Source organism: Scyliorhinus torazame, chromosome 23 (genome assembly GCF_047496885.1).
Source record: "Scyliorhinus torazame isolate Kashiwa2021f chromosome 23, sScyTor2.1, whole genome shotgun sequence".
In the NCBI taxonomy this organism is placed as follows: Eukaryota; Metazoa; Chordata; class Chondrichthyes; order Carcharhiniformes; family Scyliorhinidae; genus Scyliorhinus; species Scyliorhinus torazame.
This window is the reverse complement of record NC_092729.1, coordinates 80243052-80265551: the sequence shown is the minus strand read 5'-3', so window position 1 is coordinate 80265551 and position 22500 is coordinate 80243052. Positions and strand designations below refer to the sequence as shown.

The 22500-nt window shown below is 52.2% G+C and overlaps 1 protein-coding gene across 1 annotated transcript in view; it reads left to right on the top strand.

Moving 5' to 3' along the window:
• The window catches only part of LOC140399673 (DNA excision repair protein ERCC-1-like), a 342817-nt gene that overhangs the window by 303417 nt on the left and 16900 nt on the right, over positions 1-22500 (top strand). The gene's annotated exons all lie outside the window — the stretch shown is intronic.

The following is a 22500-nucleotide window of genomic DNA, read 5'->3' as shown; positions in this document are numbered from 1 at the left end:
AGTGAGAGTGTATGAGAGAGTGAGAGTGTGTGAGAGTGAGAGAGAGAGTGTGTGTGTGAGAGAGAGTGTGTGTGAGAGAGTGAGAGTGAGAGTGTGTGAGAGAGTGAGAGAGAGAGTGTGTGTGTGAGAGAGTGAGAGTGTGTGAGAGAGTGAGAGTGTGTGAGAGTGAGAGAGAGAGAGAGATTGTGAGTGTGTGTGTGTCACTGTTCGAGGGGACTGGTGACCTGCTCAGTCACATTTCCTGAATGCCTGTGCAGGGTGGGGTTGAGAAAGAGCAATGCATTCCGATTCACACAGGAAATTATCACGACAAACCACAGCCAAGAAAGACGCAGGGAGCAACCCATTCCGGGATGGAAAATCTTTCTGCCCACTTCAGAGATCTAACCTCGATAATCCAGGCCCACACTCCCCCCGGTGCCAGTACTGAGGGAGCGCCGCACTGTCGGAGGGAGATGTCTATACTCTAGGATTTGAGCGCTATAATCCAGGCCGACTCTCCCCCCGGTGCCAGTACTGAGGGAGCGCTGCACTGTCGGAGGGAGATGTATATACTCTAGGATTTGAGCTCCATAATCCAGGCCCACACTCCCCCCTGTGCCAGTACTGAGGGAGCGCCGCACTGTCGGAGGGAGATGTCTATACTCTAGGATTTGAGCTCCATAATCCAGGCCCACACTCCCCCCTGTGCCAGTACTGAGGGAGCGCTGCACTGTCGGAGGGAGATGTCTATACTCTAGGATTTGAGCGCTATAATCCAGGCCGACTCTCCCCCCGGTGCCAGTACTGAGGGAGCGCTGCACTGTCGGAGGGAGATGTATATACTCTAGGATTTGAGCTCCATAATCCAGGCCCACACTCCCCCCTGTGCCAGTACTGAGGGAGCGCCGCACTGTCGGAGGGAGATGTCTATACTCTAGGATTTGAGCTCCATAATCCAGGCCCACACTCCCCCCGGTGCCAGTACTGAGGGAGCGCTGCACTGTCGGAGGGAGATGTCTCTACTCTAGGATTTGAGCTCCACAATCCAGGCCGACACTCTCCCCGGTGCCAGTACTGAGGGAGCGCCGCACTGTCGGAGGCAGATGTCTATACTCTAGGATTTGAGCTTCATAATCCAGGCCCACACTCGCCCCGGTGCCAGTACTGAGGGAGCGCTGCACTGTCGGAGGGAGATGTATATACTCTAGGATTTGAGCTCCATAATCCAGGCGGACACTTCCCCCGGTGCCAGTACTGAGGGAGCGCTGCACTGTCGGAGGTAGATGTCTATACTCTAGGATTTGAGCGCTATAATCCAGGCCCACACTCCCCCCGATGCCAGTACTGAGGGAGCGCTGCACTGTCGGAGGGAGATGTCTATACTCTAGGATTTGAGCTCCATAACCCAGGCCCACACTCCCCCCGGTGCCAGTACTGAGGGAGCGCCGCACTGTCGGAGGGAGATGTCTATACTCTAGGATTTGAGCTCCATTATCCAGGCCGACACTCCCCCCGGTGCCAGTACTGAGGGAGCGCTGCACTGTCGGAGGTAGATGTCTATACTCTAGGATTTGAGCTCCATAATCCAGGCCGACACTCCCCCGGTGCCAGTATTGAGGGAGTGCTGCACTGTCGGAGGTAGATGTCTATACTCTAGGATTTGAGCTCCATAATCCAGGCCCACACTCCCCCCGGTGCCAGTACTGAGGGAGTGCTGCACTGTCGGAGGGAGATGTCTATACTCTAGGATTTGAGCTCCATAATCCAGGCCCACACTCCCCCCGGTGCCAGTACTGAGGGAGCACTGCTCTGTCGGAGGGAGTTGTATATTCTCAAGGGTGAAAATTGTGAGGGCTGGAGGAGGTTACAGCGATAGGGAGGGAGGGGGCGAGTGAGGAATTTGAACAGGAGGATGAGAATTGTCGGGGCTGGAGGAGGTTACAGAGATAGGGAGGGAGGAGGGCGAGGGCAGGATTTGAACAGGAGGATGAGAATTGTAGGGGCTGGAGGAGGTTACAGAGATAGGGGGGAGGGGGCGAGGGAAGGATTTGAACAGGAGAATGAGAATTGTAGGGGCTGGAGGAGGTTACAGAGATAGGGAGGGAGGGGGCGAGGGTGGGATTTGAACAGGAGGATGAGAATTGTAGGGGCTGGAGGAGGTTACAGAGATAGGGAGGGAGGGGGCGAGGGTGGGATTTGAACAGGAGGATGAGAATTGTCGGGGCTGGAGGAGGTTACAGAGATAGTGAGGGAGGGGGCGAGGGAGGGTTTTGAACAGAAGGATGCGAATTGTAGGGGCTGGAGGAGGTTACAGAGATAGTGAGGGAGGGGGCGAGGGAGGGTTTTGAACAGGAGGATGAGAATTGTAGGGGCTGGAGGAGGTTACAGAGATAGTGAGGGAGGGGGCGAGGGAGGGTTTTGAACAGAAGGATGCGAATTGTAGGGGCTGGAGGAGGTTACAGAGATAGTGAGGGAGGGGGCGAGGGAGGGTTTTGAACAGGAGGATGAGAATTGTAGGGGCTGGAGGAGGTTACAGAGATAGTGAGGGAGGGGGCGAGGGAGGGATTTGAACAGGAGGTTGAGAATTGTAGGGGCTGGAGGAGGTTACAGAGATAGGGTGGGAGGGAGCGAGGGAGGGATTTGAACAGGAGGTTGAGAATTGTAGGGGCTGGAGGAGGTTACAGAGATAGGGAGGGAGGGAGGGAGGGATTTGAACAGGAGGATGGGAATTGTCGGGGCTGGAGGAGGTTACAGCGATAGGGAGGGGATAGGGAGGGAGGAGGGAGGGAGGGATTTGAACAGGAGGATGGGAATTGTCGGGGCTGGAGGAGGTTACAGAGATAGGGAGGGAGGGGGCGAGTGAGGAATATGAACAGGAGGATGAGAATTGTCGGGGCTGGAGGAGGTTACAGAGATAGGGAGGGAGGAGGGCGAGGGCAGGATTTGAACAGGAGGATGAGAATTGTAGGGGCTGGAGGAGGTTACAGAGATAGGGAGGGAAGAGGCGAGGGAGGGATTTGAACAGGAGGATGGGAATTGTCGGGGCTGGAGGAGGTTACAGAGATAGGGAAGGAGGGAGGGATTTGAACAGGAGGTTGAGAATTGTAGGGGCTGGAGGAGTTTACAGAGATAGGGAGGGAGGGGGCGAGGGAAGGATTTGAACAGGAGAATGAGAATTGTAGGGGCTGGAGGAGGTTACAGAGATAGGGAGGGCGGGGGCGAGGGTGGGATTTGAACAGGAGGATGCGAATTGTAGGGGCTGGAGGAGGTTACAGAGATAGTGAGGGAGGGGGCGAGGGAGGGTTTTGAACAGAAGGATGCGAATTGTAGGGGCTGGAGGAGGTTACAGAGATAGTGAGGGAGGGGGCGAGGGAGGGTTTTGAACAGGAGGATGAGAATTGTAGGGGCTGGAGGAGGTTACAGAGATAGGGTGGGAGGGAGCGAGGGAGGGATTTGAACAGGAGGTTGAGAATTGTAGGGGCTGGAGGAGGTTACAGAGGTAGGGAGGGATTTGAACAGGAGGATGAGAATTGTCGGGGCTGGAGGAGGTTACAGAGATAGGGAGGGAGGGTGGATTTCAACAGTAGGATGTGAATTGTAGGGGCTGGAGGAGGTTACAGAGATAGGGAGGGAGGGAGGGATTTGAACAGGAGGTTGGGAATTGTAGGGGCTGGAGGAGGTTACAGAGATAGGGAGGGAGGGGCGCGAGGGAGGGATTTGAACAGGAGGACGGGAATTGTTGGGGCTGGAGGAGGTTACAGAGATAGGGAGGGAGGGAGGGATTTGAACAGGAGGATGAGAATTGTAGGGGCTGGAGGAGGTTACAGAGATAGGGAGGGGGGGGGAGGGAGGGATTTGAAGAGGAGGATGGGAATTGTAGGGGCTGGAGGCTGTTACAGAGATAGGGAGGGAGGGGGCGAGGGAGGGATTTGAACAGGAGGATGAGAATTGTCGGGGCTGGAGGAGGTTACAGAGATAGGGAGGGAGGAGGGCGAGGGAGGGATTTGAACAGGAGGATGGGAAAGAGGCTGGAGGAGGTTACAGAGATAGGGAGGGAGGGAGGGAGGGAGGGATTTGAAGAGGAGAATGAGAAAGAGGCTCGAGGAGGTTGTGATTGCATCATTTTGGGCGTTGACTCTGGCGGGAGCAGGATATTACACTGTGCAGAATAAGGAAGTGCCGGGGGAAATTTGTGGGTGTCGCTGTGGTCGCAACTCTCCAGTTTCAGTGCGATTTAATAACGCAAGATTTAAAAATGAATAGAAACTTTAGCCGTATGTTTATTTTTCTCATCAGCATAGCGAATGGACAAGGTGAGTAAGATTGTTGAACTCTTATTAACTCTCGCTGGCTGAGTCATCGCGGTCGGACTAGGCCGCACTGCGATTCACCGTGGGCGACTTGGGGATCGCCCCATGCTGGAGGGAGGAGGGCGGGGCGATCGAGTGTCGAGGTTTCCTCGGTCGAGGGGACGAGGCGCTTTGGGCCCAGGGTGGGGAGGGGGAGGGGGGCCTACGTCGTCCTTTCTGTCTGGCCGACCCAATCCACCCCGGCCTCCCTCTCTCTCTCCCCCGCGGCCTTTGGCCTCGGCCCAATTTGAGTCGTCGTCCAAAACACTCCTTCCGGAAAGCTCCGGGAGGATCTCCTCTTGCCCCCCTGCCCACTGCTCAGGTCGAACTGGTAAGAAAACACCCGCGGGCCCCCGCCGACATGTCCGGTCCCGACCCAAAGGCTTTTGGAAATACAGCTAGGCCTCGTCGTCGTCGGACAAGGCACCGGCTGAGAACGGAGGGAACCAGTTCCGTGACTCCTCCTGAGATTGGCACTTGCAAAAATATTCCGAGAGAGAGAGGCAACTGGAAGAACCAAAATCCATTCAGTCCGTCGCGGCGTACAAACATGACGCACCCGAAGGACGTGTTGTCCAGGAATTGGGCCATTCTGAATTCTCCCTCTGTGTACCCGAACAGGCGCCGGAGTGTGGCGACTAGGGGCTTTTCACAGTAACTTCATTGCAGTGTTAATGTAAGCCCACTTGTGACAATAATAAAATTATTAGAAATCACTCTGAAGCCCTCGATTAGATTCCAGTCTGTAACTCACTCCCGGGTATCTGTTATTCTATATATAAACCACCCCGAACCCCTCGATTAGATTCCAGTCTGTAACTCACTCCCGGGTATCTGTTATTCTATATATAAACCACCCCGAACCCCTCGATTAGATTCCAGTCTGTAACTCACTCCCGGGTATCTGTTATTCTATATATAAACCACCCCGAACCCCTCGATTAGATTCCAGTCTGTAACTCACTCCCGGGTATCTGTTATTCTATATATAAACCACCCCGAACCCCTCGATTAGATTCCAGTCTGTAACTCACTCCCGGGTATCTGTTATTCTATATATAAACCATCCTGAACCCCTCGATTAGATTCCAGTCTGTAACTCACTCCCGGGTATCTGTTATTCTATATATAAACTATCCTGAACCCCCCGATTAGATTCCAGTCTGTAACTCACTCCCGGGTATCTGTTATTCTGTATATAAACCACCCCGAACCCCTCGATTAGATTCCAGTCTGTAACTCACTCCCGGGTATCTGTTATTCTATATATAAACCACCCCGAACCCCTCGATTCGATTCCAGTCTGTAACTCACTCCCGGGTATCTGTTATTCTATATATAAACCACCCCGAACCCCTCGATTAGATTCCAGTCTGTAACTCACTCCCGGGTATCTGTTATTCTATATATAAACCACCCCGAACCCCTCGATTAGATTCCAGTCTGTAACTCACTCCCGGGTATCTGTTATTCTATATATAAACCACCCCGAACCCCTCGATTAGATTCCAGTCTGTAACTCACTCCCGGGTATCTGTTATTCTATATATAAACCACCCCGAACCCCTCGATTCGATTCCAGTCTGTAACTCACTCCCGGGTATCTGTTATTCTATATATAAACCACCCCGAACCCCTCGATTAGATTCCAGTCTGTAACTCACTCCCGGGTATCTGTTATTCTATATATAAACCATCCTGAACCCCTCGATTAGATTCCAGTCTGTAACTCACTCCCGGGTATCTGTTATTCTATATATAAACTATCCTGAACCCCCCGATTAGATTCCAGTCTGTAACTCACTCCCGGGTATCTGTTATTCTGTATATAAACCACCCCGAACCCCTCGATTAGATTCCAGTCTGTAACTCACTCCCGGGTATCTGTTATTCTATATATAAACCACCCCGAACCCCTCGATTCGATTCCAGTCTGTAACTCACTCCCGGGTATCTGTTATTCTATATATAAACCACCCCGAACCCCTCGATTAGATTCCAGTCTGTAACTCACTCCCGGGTATCTGTTATTCTATATATAAACCACCCCGAACCCCTCGATTAGATTCCAGTCTGTAACTCACTCCCGGGTATCTGTTATTCTATATATAAACCACCCCGAACCCCTCGATTAGATTCCAGTCTGTAACTCACTCCCGGGTATCTGTTATTCTATATATAAACCACCCCGAACCCCTCGATTCGATTCCAGTCTGTAACTCACTCCCGGGTATCTGTTATTCTATATATAAACCAGCCTGAACCCCTCGATTAGATTCCAGTGTGTAACTCACTCCCGGGTATCTGTTATTCTGTATATAAACCACCCCGAACCCCTCGATTAGATTCCAGTCTGTAACTCACTCCCGGGTATCTGTTATTCTGTATATAAACCACCCCGAACCCCTCGATTAGATTCCAGTCTGTAACTCACTCCCGGGTATTTGTTATTCTATATATAAACCACCCCGAACTCCTCGATTAGATTCCAGTCTGTAACTCACTCCCGGGTATCTGTTATTCTATATATAAACCACCCCGAACCCCTCGATTAGATTCCAGTCTGTAACTCACTCCCGAGTATCTGTTATTCTATATATAAACCACCCCGAACCCCTCGATTAGATTCCAGTGTGTAACTCACTCCCGGGTATCTGTTATTCTATATATAAACCATCCTGAACCCCTCGATTAGATTCCTGTCTGTAACTCACTCCCGGGTCTCTGTTATTCGATATATAAACCACCCCGAACCCCTCGATTAGATTCCAGTCTGTAACTCACTCCCGGGTATCTGTTATTCTATATATAAACCAGCCCGAACCCCTCGATTAGATTCCAGACTGTAACTCACTCCCGGGTATCTGTTATTCTCTATATAAACCACCCCGAACCCCTCGATTAGATTCCAGTCTGTAACTCACTCCCGGGTATCTGTTATTCTATAAATAAACCACCCCGAACCCCTCGATTAGATTCCAGTCTGTAACTCACTCCCGGGTATCTGTGTTGGAATCTATAATTTGAAAGGTCTTAACCTGCCGAACTACGCCAAGTGTGGCGGAAGCTTATTTGATGAATCAAAGTCCTGGCGCGCTACAAAGAACCCTAGTAATTGACCCCTCTACCCCGGGGAAAAGCCTCTGACTATCCACTCTGTCTATGCCCCTCATATTTTGTAGACCTCTATCAGGTCTCCCCTCAACCTCCGTCGTTCCAGTGAGAACAAACCAAGTTTATTCAACCGCTCCTCATAGCTAATGCCCTCCATACCAGGCAACATTCTGGTAAATCTCTTCTGCACCCTCTCTAAAGCCTCCACATCCTTCTGGTAGTGTGGCGACCAGAATTGAACACTATACTCCAAGTGTGGCCTAACGAAGGTTCTATACAGCTGCAACATGACTTGCCAATTCTTATACTCAATGCCCCGGCCAATGAAGGCAAGCATGCCGTATGCCTTCTTGACTACCTTCTCCACCTGTGTCGCCCCTTTCAATGACCTGTGGACCTGTACTCCTAGATCTCTCTGACTGTCAATACTCTTGAGGGTTCTACCATTCACGGTATATTCCCTACCTGCATTAGACCTTCCAAAATGCATTACCTCACATTTGTCCGGATTAAACTCCATCTGCCATCTCTCCGCCCAAGTCTCCAAACAATCTAAATCCTGCTGTATCCTCCGACAGTCCTCATCGCTATCCGCAATTCCACCAACCTTTGTGTCGTCTGCAAACTTACTAATCAGACCAGTTACATTTTCCTCCAAATCATTTATATATACTACAAAGAGCAAAGGTCCCAGCACTGATCCCTGTGGAACACCACTGGTCACAGCCCTCCAATTAGAAAAGCATCCTTCCATTGCTACTCTCTGCCTTCTATGATCTAGCCAGTTCTGTATCCACCTTGCCAGCTCACCCCTGATCCCGTGTGACTTCACCTTTTGTACTAGTCTACCATGAGGGACCTTGTCAAAGGCCTTACTGAAGTCCATATAGACAACATCCACTGCCCTACCTGCATCAATCATCTTCGTGACCTCCTCGAAAAACTCTATCAAGTTAGTGAGACACGATCTCCCCTTCACAAAACAGTTTTTGCACTGAGTGCTGAATTTGGTGCTTTTTGAGTGCTATATATCGGAAGAGTTTGGTGACCGAGGGAGTGCTGAATTTGGTGCTTTTTGAGTGCTATAGTAAGAGTTTGGTGACCGAGGGAGTTAGGCGAGAAGGGAGTAAGGTGCTCCTTTCATTTTGTTTCCGACATTTCCGCAAAGAGTGCGAAGAGAGCCAGGAGTTTACAGAAAGTGTAGCTGACTGGGAGCAGAGTCGGAGGGCAGAGATCTAGTTAGTCCACAGGGCAGCTATATTCTGTCAGGTAAGAGGAGATGGAGGCTAGGCCAGTTGCATGCTCCTCCTGTAGGATGTGCATGGTGAGGGATACCACCGGTGTCCCCGCTGACTATACCTGCGGGAAGTGCACCCAACTTCAGCTCCTCAAAGACCGTGTTAGGGAACTGGAGCTGAAGCTGGATGAACTTCGGATCATCCGGGAGGCAGAGGGGGTGATTGAGAAGAGTTACAAGGAGGTAACCACACCCAAGGTACAGGACAAGAATAGCTGGGTTACAGTCAGGGGGACAAAAACAAACAGGCAGACAGTGCAGGGATCCCTCGTGGCCGTTCCCCTTCAAAACAAGTATACCGTTTTGGATGCTGTTGGGGGGGATGACCTACCGGGGGAAGGCCCTAGCGGCCAGGTCTCTGGCACTGAGTCTGGCTCTGGGGCTCAGAAGGGAAGGGGGGAGAATAGAAAAGCAATAGTGATAGGAGATTCAATGGTTAGGGGAATAGATAGGAGATTCTGTGGTCGCGAGCGAGACTCCCGGAAGGTATGTTTCCTCCCGGGTGCCAGGGCCAGGGATGTCTCGGATCGTGTCTTCAGGATCCTTAAGGGGGAGGGTGAGCAGCCAGAAGTCGTGGTGCACATTGGTACCAACGACATAGGTAGGAAAAGGGGTGTGGAGGTAATAAACAAGTTTAGGGAGTTAGGCTGGAAGTTGAAAGCCAGGACAGACAGAGTTGTCATCTCTGGTTTGTTGCCGGTGCCACGTGATAGCGAGGCTAGGAATAGGGAGAGAGTGCAGTTGAACACGTGGCTGCAGGAATGGTGTAGGAGGGAGGGCTTCAGGTATTTGGATAATTGGAGCGCATTCTGGGGAAGGTGGGACCTGTACAAGCAGGACGGGTTGCATCTGAACCAGAGGGGCACCAATATCCTGGGAGGGAGGTTTGCTAGTACTCTTCGGGAGGGTTTAAACTAATTTGGCAGGGGAATGGGAACCGGATTTGTAGTCCAGCAACTAAGGTAGCCGATATTCAGGACGCCAAAGCGTGGAATGAGGCAGTGGGGAAGGGAACACTGACAAAGGAGAGTACTTGCAGGCACGGAGATGGGTTGAAGTGTGTATACTTCAACGCAAGAAGCATCAGGAATAAGGTGGGTGAACTTAAGGCATGGATCGGTACTTGGGACTACGATGTGGTGGCCATCACGGAAACTTGGATAGAAGAGGGGCAGAAATGGTTGTTGGAGGTCCCTGGTTATAGATGTTTCAATAAGATTAGGGAGGGGGGTAAAAGAGGTGGGGGGGGGGGGTGGCATTGTTAATTAGAGATAGTACAACAGTTGCAGAAAGGCAGTTCGAGGAGTATCAGCCTACTGAGGTAGTATGGGTTGAAGTCAGAAATAGGAAAGGAGCAGTCACCTTGTTAGGAGTTTTCTATAGGCCCCCCAATAATAGCAGAGATGTGGAGGAACAGATTGGGAAACAGATTTTGGAAAGGTGCAGAAGTCATAGGGTAGTAGTCATGGGCGACTTTAACTTCCCAAATATTGAGTGGAAACTCTTTAGATCAAATAGTTTGGATGGGGTGGTGTTTGTGCAGTGTGTCCAGGAAGCTTTTCTAACACAGTATGTAGATTGTCCGACCAGAGGAGGGGCAATATTGGATTTAGTACTGGGTAATGAACCAGGGCAAGTGATAGATTTGTTAGTGGGGGAGCATTTTGGAGATAGTGACCACAATTCTGTGACTTTCACTTTAGTAATGGAGAGGGATAGGTACGTGCAACAGGGCAAGGTTTACAATTGGGGGAAGGGTAAATACGATGTTGTCAGACAAGAATTGAAGTGCATAAGTTGGGAACATAGGCTGTCAGGGAAGGACACAAGTGAAATGTGGAACTTGTTCAAGGAACAGGTGCTACGTGTCCTTGATATGTATGTCCCTGTCAGGCAGGGAAGAGATGGTCGAGTGAGGGAACCATGGTTGACAAGAGAGGTTGAATGTCTTGTTAAAAGGAAAAAGGAGACTTATGTAAGGCTGAGGAAACAAGGTTCAGACAGGGCATTGGAGGGATACAAGATAGCCAGGAGGGAACTGAAGAAAGGGATTAGGAGAGCTAAGAGAGGGCATGAACAATCTTTGGCGGGTAGGATCAAGGAAAACCCCAAGGCCTTTTACACATATGTGAGAAATATGAGAATGACTAGAGCGAGGGTCGGTCCGATCAAGGACAGTAGCGGGAGATTGTGTATTGAGTCTGAAGAGATAGGAGAGGTCTTGAACGAGTACTTTTCTTCTGTATTTACAAATGAGAGGGGCGATATTGTTGGAGAGGACAGTGTGAAACAGATTGGTAAGCTCGAGGAAATACTTGTTAGGAAGGAAGATGTGTTGGGCATTTTGAAAAACTTGAGGATAGACAAGTCCCCCGGGCCTGACGGGATATATCCAAGGATTCTATGGGAAGCAAGAGATGAAATTGCAGAGCCGTTGGCAATGATCTTTTCGTCCTCACTGTCAACAGGGGTGGTACCAGGGGATTGGAGAGTGGCGAATGTCGTGCCCCTGTTCAAAAAAGGGACTAGAGATAACCCTGGGAATTACAGGCCAGTTAGTCTTACTTCGGTGGTAGGCAAAGTAATGGAAAGGGTACTGAAGGATAGGATTGCTGAGCATCTGGAAAGACACTGCTTGATTAGGGATAGTCAGCACGGATTTGTGAGGGGTAGGTCTTGCCTTACAAGTCTTATTGAATTCTTTGAGGAGGTGACCAAGCATGTGGATGAAGGTAAAGCAGTGGATGTAGTGTACATGGATTTTAGTAAGGCATTTGATAAGGTTCCCCATGGTAGGCTTATGCAGAAAGTAAGGAGGCATGGGATAGTGGGAAATTTGGCCAGTTGGATAACGAACTGGCTAACCGATAGAAGTCAGAGAGTGGTGGTGGATGGTAAATATTCAGCCTGGATCCCAGTTACCAGTGGCGTACCGCAGGGATCAGTTCTGGGTCCTCTGCTGTTTGTGATTTTCATTAATGACTTGGATGAGGGAGTTGAAGGGTGGGTCAGTAAATTTGCAGACGATACGAAGATTGGTGGAGTTGTGGATAGTGAGGAGGGCTGTTGTCGGCTGCAAAGAGGCATAGATAGGATGCAGAGCTGGGCTGAGAAGTGGCAGATGGAGTTTAACCCTGAAAAGTGTGAGGTTGTCCATTTTGGAAGGACAAATATGAATGCGGAATACAGGGTTAACGGTAGAGTTCTTGGCAATGTGGAGGAGCAGAGAGACCTTGGGGTCTATGTTCATACATCTTTGAAAGTTGCCACTCAAGTGGATAGAGCTGTGAAGAAGGCCTATGGTGTGCTCGCGTTCATTAACAGAGGGATTGAATTTAAGAGCCGTGAGGTGATGATGCAGCTGTACAAAACTTTGGTAAGGCCACATTTGGAGTACTGTGTACAGTTCTGGTCGCCTCATTTTAGGAAGGATGTGGAAGCTTTGGAAAAGGTGCAAAGAAGATTTACCAGGATGTTGCCTGGAATGGAGAGTAGGTCTTACGAGGAAAGGTTGAGGGTGCTAGGCCTTTTCTCATTAGAACGGAGAAGGATGAGGGGCGACTTGATAGAGGTTTATAAGATGATCAGGGGAATATATAGAGTAGACAGTCAGAGACTTTTTCCCCGGGTGGAACAAACCATTACAAGGGGACATAAATTTAAGGTGAAAGGTGGAAGATATAGGAGGGATATCAGAGGTAGGTTCTTTACCCAGAGAGTAGTGGCGGCATGGAATGCACTGCCTGTGGAAGTAGTTGAGTCGGAAACATTAGGGACCTTCAAGCAGCTATTGGATAGGTACATGGATTACGGTAAAATGATATAGTGTAGATTTATTTGTTCTTAAGGGCAGCACGGTAGCATTGTGGCTAGCACAATGCTTCACAGCTCCAGGGTCCCAGGTTCGATTCCGGCTTGGGTCATTGGCTGTGCGGAGTCTGCACGTCCTCCCCGTGTCTGCGTGGGTTTCCTCCGGGTGCTCCGGTTTCCTCCCACAGTCCAAAGATGTGCAGGTTAGGTGAATTGGCCAATGATAAATTGCCCTTAATGTCCAAAATTGCCCTTGGTGTTGGGTGGAGGTGTTGAGTTTGGGTAGGGTGCTCTTTCCAGGAGCCGGTGCAGACTCAAAGGGCCGAATGGCCTCCTTCTGTACTGTAAATTCAATGATAATCTATGATTAATCTAGGACAAAGGTTCGGCACAACATCGTGGGCCGAAGGGCCTGTTCTGTGCTGTATTTTCTATGTTCTATGTTCTATGACCTCCCCTTCACAAAACCATGCTGCCTCTCACTAATACGTCCATTTGCTTCCAAATGGGAGTAGATCCTGTCTCGAAGAATTCTCTCCAGTAATTTCCCTACCACAAGTTGTAAGATTTGTAATATTTCTGGACTACGCCAAGTTGTTCGATTCCTTGTATTATTCGACTGTGTAACGTAGAAGGAATTTATATCATCTCTGCTATTCGGTTATCAGTAGCACTTTGCGAATACTGGAACTCAGCAGAAACTTCAGTTAAAACTTCTCAGGTGCCAAAAAAGAATTGTTTTATTTGCAGTCGCTTGATTCCAATTTGAAAGTCATTTAAAAGGCAATTCGTAGACAATTCGAAGCTTTCAGAGAATTACAGACATTATCTTTCTTTGCTTAGGCAGACAGCTCGAAAGCAACTTTTAAAAGGTCAAAGTCTGGCAATGGAACATGAAGAGAGAGAGAGAGAGCTAATCTTCAGCTAAACTCCAACTCAAAGTCAAAAGTGGACTAACATCACTGACACAGACTGTTAAACTAACAGAGAGACAACACAACACTGAACACAGCACAACACTAAAATGGCGGGGGACACTTTTCAGTTATACACTTTCATATCTGTCTTAAGTCGTCTAATTACACCCCAATATAATCCGAATTGGTTTGGGTTAGACTCAAACACATTTGATTTGATGGCAAGCCGTCCATCTTCAATGTGCAACATCAGCTTTTAATTGTTTCATGTCTGAACATAGAACATAGAACGATACAGCGCAGTACAGGCCCTTCGGCCCACGATGTTGCACCGAAACAAAAGCCATCCAACCTACACTATGCCATTATCATCCATACGTTTATCCAATAAACTTTTAAATGCCCTCAATGTTGGCGAGTTCACTACTGTTGCAGGTAGGGCATTCCACGGCCTCACTACTCTTTGCGTAAAGAACCTACCTCTGACCTCTGTCCTATATCTATTACCCCTCAGTTTAAAGCTATGTCCCCTCGTGCCAGCCATATCCATCCGCGGGAGAAGGCTCTCACTGTCCACCCTATCCAACCCCCTGATCATTTTGTATGCCTCTATTAAGTCTCCTCTTAACCTTCTTCTCTCCAACGAAAACAACCTCAAGTCCATCAGCCTTTCCTCATAAGATTTTCCCTCCATACCAGGCAACATCCTGGTAAATCTCCTCTGCACCCGCTCCAAAGCCTCCACGTCCTTCCTATAATGCGGTGACCAGAACTGTACGCAATACTCCAAATGCGGCCGTACCAGAGTTCTGTACAGCTGCAACATGACCTCCCGACTCCGGAACTCAATCCCTCTACCAATAAAGGCCAACACTCCATAGGCCTTCTTCACAACCCTATCAACCTGGGTGGCAACTTTCAGGGATCTATGTACATGGACACCTAGATCCCTCTGCTCATCCACACTTTCAAGAACTTTACCATGAGCCAAATATTCCACATTCCTGTTATTCCTTCCAAAGTGAATCACCTCACACTTCTCTACATTAAACTCCATTTGCCACCTCTCAGCCCAGCTCTGCAGCTTATCTATATCCCTCTGTAACCTGCTACATCCTTCCACACTATCGACAACGCCACCGACTTTAGTATCGTCTGCAAATTTACTCACCCACCCTTCTGCGCCTTCCTCTAGGTCATTGATAAAAATGACAAACAGCAACGGCCCCAGAACAGAGACTGTACTCCATTCTGAACATTTCCCATCAACCACCACCCTCTGTCTTCTTTCAGCTAGCCAATTTCTGATCCACATCTCTAAATCACCCTCAATCCCCAGCCTCCGTATTTTCTGCAATAGCCTACCGTGGGGAACCTTATCAAACGCTTTGTCTGCATGAAATGTGATATTCTGCTAATCTTTACCAGCAATAAACTGGTTTTATGCTAGCTTGGCTAATGTAACAATGGAGACTTCATATCGGGAAAGCTGGCATCAAATATATATTTGATTCAATGCTCGACAAGCTGCACTGGACTCCTGCCACCCCGTTGCCATGGAATTCAGCCCTTGTCCTTGACAATAACACAAGCAGTGTCAAATTGTGTTGCAACTGTGCTGTTTTAATCTATGATGGAATTTTATGCTGTTTCATGTATCTCTTGAAGATCTGAATTTAAGGGTGCTGAAATTCTAATTTTTAAATGAGTATTTAAAACTGGGGCTTAATATTTATGCTTAAACAGCTATCTTCCACCGATACTAGTTGTATTCGAAATACCTGGCTTCTACAATCTGTTCATGTCTTTGTAATTCAAATGATACCATTTTCGGTTAATTAAATGGTCATGTTAATTCATTTTTATTTTCCACAGATATGGTCCCAAATAACGAATCATATATTTGTACAGGAGGAAATAATACTATTACGTGCCAAGCTGATAATTGTAGTTACCTTAAAATTATATGCAATGTAAGTAACCCAACACAGTCTGTAACTAAATCAATTATGTTATAGAATGTCTGGATCAGAATGGCGATTGAGGGATACGGGGAGAAGGTGGGTAGGTGGATTGAGGGATACGTGGAGAAGGTGGGTAGGTGGGCGATTGAGGGATACGGGGAGAAGGTGGGTAGGTGGGCGATTGAGGGATACGGGGAGAAGGTGGGTAGGTGGGGGAGTGAGGGATACGGGGGAGAAGGTGGGTAGGTGAGGGATTGAGGGATACGGGGAGAAGGTGGGTAGGTGGGGATTGAGGGTTACGGGGAGAAGGTGGGTAGGTGGGGGATTGAGGGATACGGGGAGAAGGTGGGTAGGTGGGGGAGTGAGGGATACAGGGAGAAGGTGGGTAGGTGGGGGATTGAGGGATACGGGGAGAAGGTGGGTAGGTGGGGGTTTGAGAGATACGGGGAGAAGGTGGGTAGGTGGTGATTGAGGGATACGGGGAGAAGGTGGGTAGGTGGGGGATTGAGGGATACGGGGAGAAGGTGGGTAGGTGGGCGATTGAGGGATACGGGGAGAAGGTGGGTAGGTGGGCGATTGAGGGATACGGGGAGAAGGTGGGTAGGTGGGGGAGTGAGGGATACGGGGGAGAAGGTGGGTAGGTGGGGGACTGAGGGATACGGGGAGAAGGTGGGTAGGTGGGGCGATTGAGGGATACGGGGGAGAAGGTGGGTAGGTGGGCGATTGAGGGATACGGGGAGAAGGTGGGTAGGTGGGGGAGTGAGGGATACGGGGGAGAAGGTGGGTAGGTGGGGGACTGAGGGATACGGGGAGAAGGTGGGTAGGTGGGGGAGTGAGGGGATACGGGGGAGAAGGTGGGTAGGTGGGCGATTGAGGGATACGGGGAGAAGGTGGGTAGGTGGGGGAGTGAGGGATACGGGGGAGAAGGTGGGTAGGTGGGGGATTGAGGGATACGGGGGAGAAGGTGGGTAGGTGGGGGAGTGAGGGATACAGGGAGAAGGTGGGTAGGTGGGGGTTTGAGAGATACGGGGAGAAGGTGGGTAGGTGGGGGAGTGAGGGATACGGGGGAGAAGGTGGGTAGGTGGGGGAGTGAGGGATACGGGGGAGAAGGTGGGTAGGTGGGGGAGTGAGGGATACGGGGAGAAGGTGGGTAGGTGGGGTATTGAGGGATACGGGGAGAAGGTGGGTAGGTGGGGGATTGAGGGATACGGGGAGAAGGTGGGTAGGTGGGGGATTGAGGGATACGGGGCGAAGGTGGGTAGGTGGGGGATTGATGGATACGGGGAGAAGGTGGGTAGGTGGGGGATTGAGGGATACAGGGAGAAGGTGGGTAGGTGGGGGATTGAGAGATACGGGGAGAATGTGGGTAGGTGGGGGATTGAGGGATACGGGGAGAAGGTGGGTAGGTGGGGATTGAGGGATACGGGGAGAAGGTGGGTAGGTGGGGGAGTGAGGGATACGGGGGAGAAGGTGGGTAGTTGGGGATTGAGGGACACGGGGAGAAGGTGGGTAGGTGGGGGATTGAGGGATACGGGGAGAAGGTGGGTAGGTGGGGGATTGAGGGATACGGGGAGAAGGTGGGTAGGTGGGGGATTGAGGGATACGGGGGAGAAGGTGGGTAGGTGGGCAATTGAGGGATACGGGGAGAAGGTGGGTAGGTGGGGGATTGAGGGATACGGGGAGAAGGTGGGTAGGTGGGGGATTGAGGGATACGGGGAGAAGGTGGGTAGGTGGGGGATTGAGGGATACGGGGAGAAGGTGGGTAGGTGGGGGATTGAGGGATACGGGGAGAAGATGGGTAGGTGGGGGATTGAGGGATACGGGGAGAAGGTGGGTAGGTGGGGGATTGAGAGATACGGGGAGAAGGTGGGTAGGTGGGGGATTGAGGGATACGGGGGAGAAGGTGGGTAGGTGAGGGATTGAGGGATACGGGGAGAAGATGGGTAGGTGGGGTTTGATGGATACGGGGAGAAGGTGGGTAGGTGGGGGATTGAGGGATACGGGGAGAAGGTGGGTAGTTGGGGGATTGAGGGATACGGGGACAAGGTGGGTAGGTGGGGATTGAGGGATACGGGGAGAAGGTGGGTAGTTGGGGGATTGAGGGATACGGGGAGAAGGTGGGTCGGTGGGGATTGAGGGATACGGGGAGAAGGTGGGTAGGTGGGGGATTGAGGGATACGGGGAGAAGGTGGGTAGGTGGGGGATTGAGGGATACGGGGAGAAGGTGGGTAGGTGGGGGATTGAGGGATACGGGGAGAAGGTGGGTAGTTGGGGGATTGAGGGATACGGGGAGAAGGTGGGTAGGTGGGGGAGTGAGGGATACGGGGAGAAGGTGGGTAGGTGAGGGATTGAGGGATACGGGGAGAAGGTAGGTAGGTGGGGGGTTATGGGGTATGGGGAGAAGGTAGGTAGGTGGGGGTTGAGGGATATGGGGAGAAGGTAGGTAGGTGGGGATTGAGGGATACGGGGAGAAGGTGGGTAGGTGGGGGAGTGAGGGATACGGGGGAGAAGGTGGGTAGGTGGGGGATTGAGGGATACGGGGAGAAGGTGGGTCGGTGGATTGAGGGATACGGGGAGAAGGTGGGTAGGTGGGGATTGAGGGATATGGGGAGAAGGTGGGTAGGTGGATTGAGGGATACGGGGAGAAGGTGGGTAGGTGGGGGATTGAGGGATACGGGGAGAAGGTGGGGAGGTGGGGGATTGAGGGATACGGGGAGAAGGTGGGTAGGTGGGGGATTGAGAGATACGGGGAGAATGTGGGTAGGTGGGGGATTGAGGGATACGGGGAGAAGATGGGTAGGTGGGGTTTGATGGATACGGGGAGAAGGTGGGTAGGTGGGGAGTGAGGGATACGGGGGAGAAGGTGGGTAGGTGAGGGATTGAGGGAGTCGGGGAGAAGGTGGGTAGGTGGGGTATTGAGGGATACGGGGAGAAGGTGGGTAGGTGGGGGATTGAGGGATACGGGGAGAAGGTGGGTAGGTGGGGGATTGAGGGATACGGGGAGAAGATGGGTAGGTGGGGGATTGAGGGATACGGGGAGAAGGTGGGTAGGTGGGGGATTGAGAGATACGGGGAGAAGGTGGGTAGGTGGGGGATTGAGGGATACGGGGGAGAAGGTGGGTAGGTGAGGGATTGAGGGATACGGGGAGAAGATGGGTAGGTGGGGTTTGATGGATACGGGGAGAAGGTGGGTAGGTGGGGGATTGAGGGATACGGGGAGAAGGTGGGTAGGTGGGGATTGAGGGACACGGGGAGAAGGTGGAAGGTGGATAGGTGGGGGATTGAGGGATACGGGGAGAAGATGGGTAGGTGGGGGAGTGAGGGATACGGGGGAGAAGGTGGGTAGGTGAGGGATTGAGGGAGTCGGGGAGAAGGTGGGTAGGTGGGGTATTGAGGGATACGGGGAGAAGGTGGGTAGGTGGGGGATTGAGGGATACGGGGAGAAGGTGGGTAGGTGGGGGATTGAGGGATACGGGGAGAAGATGGGTAGGTGGGGGATTGAGGGATACGGGGAGAAGGTGGGTAGGTGGGGGATTGAGGGATACGGGGGAGAAGGTGGGTAGGTGAGGGATTGAGGGATACGGGGAGAAGATGGGTAGGTGGGGTTTGATGGATACGGGGAGAAGGTGGGTAGGTGGGGGATTGAGGGATACGGGGAGAAGGTGGGTAGGTGGGGATTGAGGGACACGGGGAGAAGGTGGGTAGGTGGGGATTGAGGGATATGGAGAAAAGGTAGGTAGGTGGGGGTTGAGGGATACGGGGCGAAGGTGGGTAGGTGGGGGATTGATGGATACGAGGAGAAGGTGGGTAGGTGGGGGATTGAGGGATACGGGGAGAAGGTGGGTCGGTGGGGGATTGAGGGATACGGGGAGAAGGTGGGTAGGTCGGGGATTGAGGGATACGGGGAGAAGGTGGGTAGTTGGGGATTGAGGGAGTCGGGGAGAAGGTGGGTAGTTGGGGGATTGAGGGATACGGGGAGAAGGTGGGTAGGTGGGGATTGAGGGATACGGGTAGAAGGTGGGTAGGTGGCGATTGAGGGATACGGGGAGAAGGTGGGTAGGTGGAGGATTGAGGGAAACGGGGAGAAGGTGGGTAGGTGGGGGAGTGAGGGATACGGGGAGAAGGTGGGTAGGTGGGGGATTGAGGGATACAGGGAGAAGGTGGGTAGGTGGGGATTGAGGGACACGGGGAGAAGGTGGGTAGGTGGGGGAGTGAGGGATACGGGGGAGAAGGTGGGTAGGTGAGGGATTGAGGGATACGGGGAGAAGGTGGGTAGGTGGGGGATTGAGGGATACGGGGAGAAGGTGTGTAGGTGGGCGATTGAGGGATACGGGGAGAAGATGGGTAGGTGGGGGATTGAGGGATACGGGGGAGAAGGTGGGTAGGTGAGGGATTGAGGGAGTCGGGGAGAAGGTGGGTAGGTGGGGTATTGAGGGATACGGGGAGAAGGTGGGTAGGTGGGGGATTGAGGGATACGGGGAGAAGGTGGGTAGGTGGGGGATTGAGGGATACGGGGAGAAGATGGGTAGGTGGGGGATTGAGGGATACGGGGAGAAGGTGGGTAGGTGGGGGATTGAGAGATACGGGGAGAAGGTGGGTAGGTGGGGGATTGAGGGATACGGGGGAGAAGGTGGGTAGGTGAGGGATTGAGGGATACGGGGAGAAGATGGGTAGGTGGGGTTTGATGGATACGGGGAGAAGGTGGGTAGGTGGGGGATTGAGGGATACGGGGAGAAGGTGGGTAGGTGGGGATTGAGGGACACGGGGAGAAGGTGGGTAGGTGGGGACTGAGGGATACGGGGAGAAGGTAGGTAGGTGGGGGTTGAGGGATACGGGGCGAAGGTGGGTAGGTGGGGGATTGATGGATACGAGGAGAAGGTGGGTAGGTGGGGGATTGAGGGATACGGGGAGAAGGTGGGTCGGTGGGGGACTGAGGGATACGGGGAGAAGGTGGGTAGTTGGGGATTGAGGGAGTCGGGGAGAAGGTGGGTAGTTGGGGGATTGAGGGATACGGGGAGAAGGTGGGTAGGTGGGGATTGAGGGATACGGGTAGAAGGTGGGTAGGTGGCGATTGAGGGATACGGGGAGAAGGTGGGTAGGTGGGGGAGTGAGGGATACAGGGAGAAGGTGGGTAGGTGGGGGTTTGAGAGATACGGGGAGAAGGTGGGTAGGTGGGGGAGTGAGGGATACGGGGGAGAAGGTGGGTAGGTGGGGGAGTGAGGGATACGGGGGAGAAGGTGGGTAGGTGGGGGAGTGAGGGATACGGGGAGAAGGTGGGTAGGTGGGGTATTGAGGGATACGGGGAGAAGGTGGGTAGGTGGGGGATTGAGGGATACGGGGAGAAGGTGGGTAGGTGGGGGATTGAGGGATACGGGGCGAAGGTGGGTAGGTGGGGGATTGATGGATACGGGGAGAAGGTGGGTAGGTGGGGGATTGAGGGATACAGGGAGAAGGTGGGTCGGTGGGGGATTGAGAGATACGGGGAGAATGTGGGTAGGTGGGGGATTGAGGGATACGGGGAGAAGGTGGGTAGGTGGTGATTGAGGGATACGGGGAGAAGGTGGGTAGGTGGGGGATTGAGGGATACGGGGAGAAGGTGGGGAGGTGGGGGATTGAGGGATACGGGGAGAAGGTGGGTAGGTGGGGGATTGAGAGATACGGGGAGAATGTGGGTAGGTGGGGGATTGAGGGATACGGGGAGAAGGTGGGTAGGTGGGGGATTGAGGGATACGGGGAGAAGGTGGGTAGGTGGGGGATTGAGGGATACGGGGAGAAGGTGGGTAGGTGGGGGATTGAGGGATACGGGGAGAAAGTGGGTAGGTGGGGGATTGAGGGATACGGGGCGAAGGTGGGTAGGTGGGGGATTGAGGGATACGGGGAGAAGGTGGGTCGGTGGGGGATTGAGGGATACGGGGAGAAGGTGGGTAGCTGGGGGATTGAGGGATACGGGGAGACGGTGGGTAGGTGGGGGATTGAGGGATACGGGGCGAAGGTGGGTAGGTGGGGGATTGAGGGATACGGGGAGAAGGTGGGTCGGTGGGGGATTGAGGGATACGGGGAGAAGGTGGGTAGGTCGGGGATTGAGGGATACGGGGAGAAGGTGGGTAGTTGGGGATTGAGGGAGTCGGGGAGAAGGTGGGTAGTTGGGGGATTGAGGGATACGGGGAGAAGGTGGGTAGGTGGAGATTGAGGGACACGAGGAGGAGGTGGGTAGGTGGGGATTGAGGGAGGCGGGGAGAAGGTGGGTAGGTGGGGGATTGAGGGAGGCGGGGAGAAGGTGGGTAGGTGGGGGATTGAGGGATACGGGGCGAAGGTGGGTAGGTGGGGGATTGAGGGATACGGGGAGAAGGTGGGTCGGTGGGGGATTGAGGGATACGGGGAGAAGGTGGGTAGGTCGGGGATTGAGGGATACGGGGAGAAGGTGGGTAGGTGGGGGATTGAGGGATACGGGGAGAAGGTGGGTAGTTGGGGGATTGAGGGATACGGGGAGAAGGTGGGTAGGTGGAGATTGAGGGACACGAGGAGGAGGTGGGTAGGTGGGGATTGAGGGAGGCGGGGAGAAGGTGGGTAGGTGGGGGATTGAGGGAGGTTGGGAGGAGGTAGGATTGAGCGAATTGATTAGTTTGTGAGGGGGGATTTCCTTTCTCACGACCAGACGTTGCGATTTAACTGATCCACTATTCTCTCTCTCTCTGTTTCATAGAATGCCACTATTTATGAGAGTCATCCAGCCGGATACTCCAGGCCTTTGTGGGGACTTCCCAGAAATAATATTTTCAGCTTTGAAGGATGTCCCGTTCTTTATTTTGCCTGTGTTGAGGTGAGTATTATTCAGATCTTCTTGTCCTCGTCTCTCTCTCACTGATTCACTCTCTCTCTCGCAGTCTCATTCTCCCTCACTCTCTCTGTCTCTCTCTCTCTCTGTCTCTCTCTCTCTGTCTCTCTCTCTCTCTGTCTCTCTCTGTCTGTCTCTCTCTGTCTCTCTCTGTCTGTCTCTCTCTCTCTCTCTGTCTCTCTGTCTGTCTGTCTCTCTCTCTCTCCCTCTCTCTCCCTCTCTGTCTCTCACT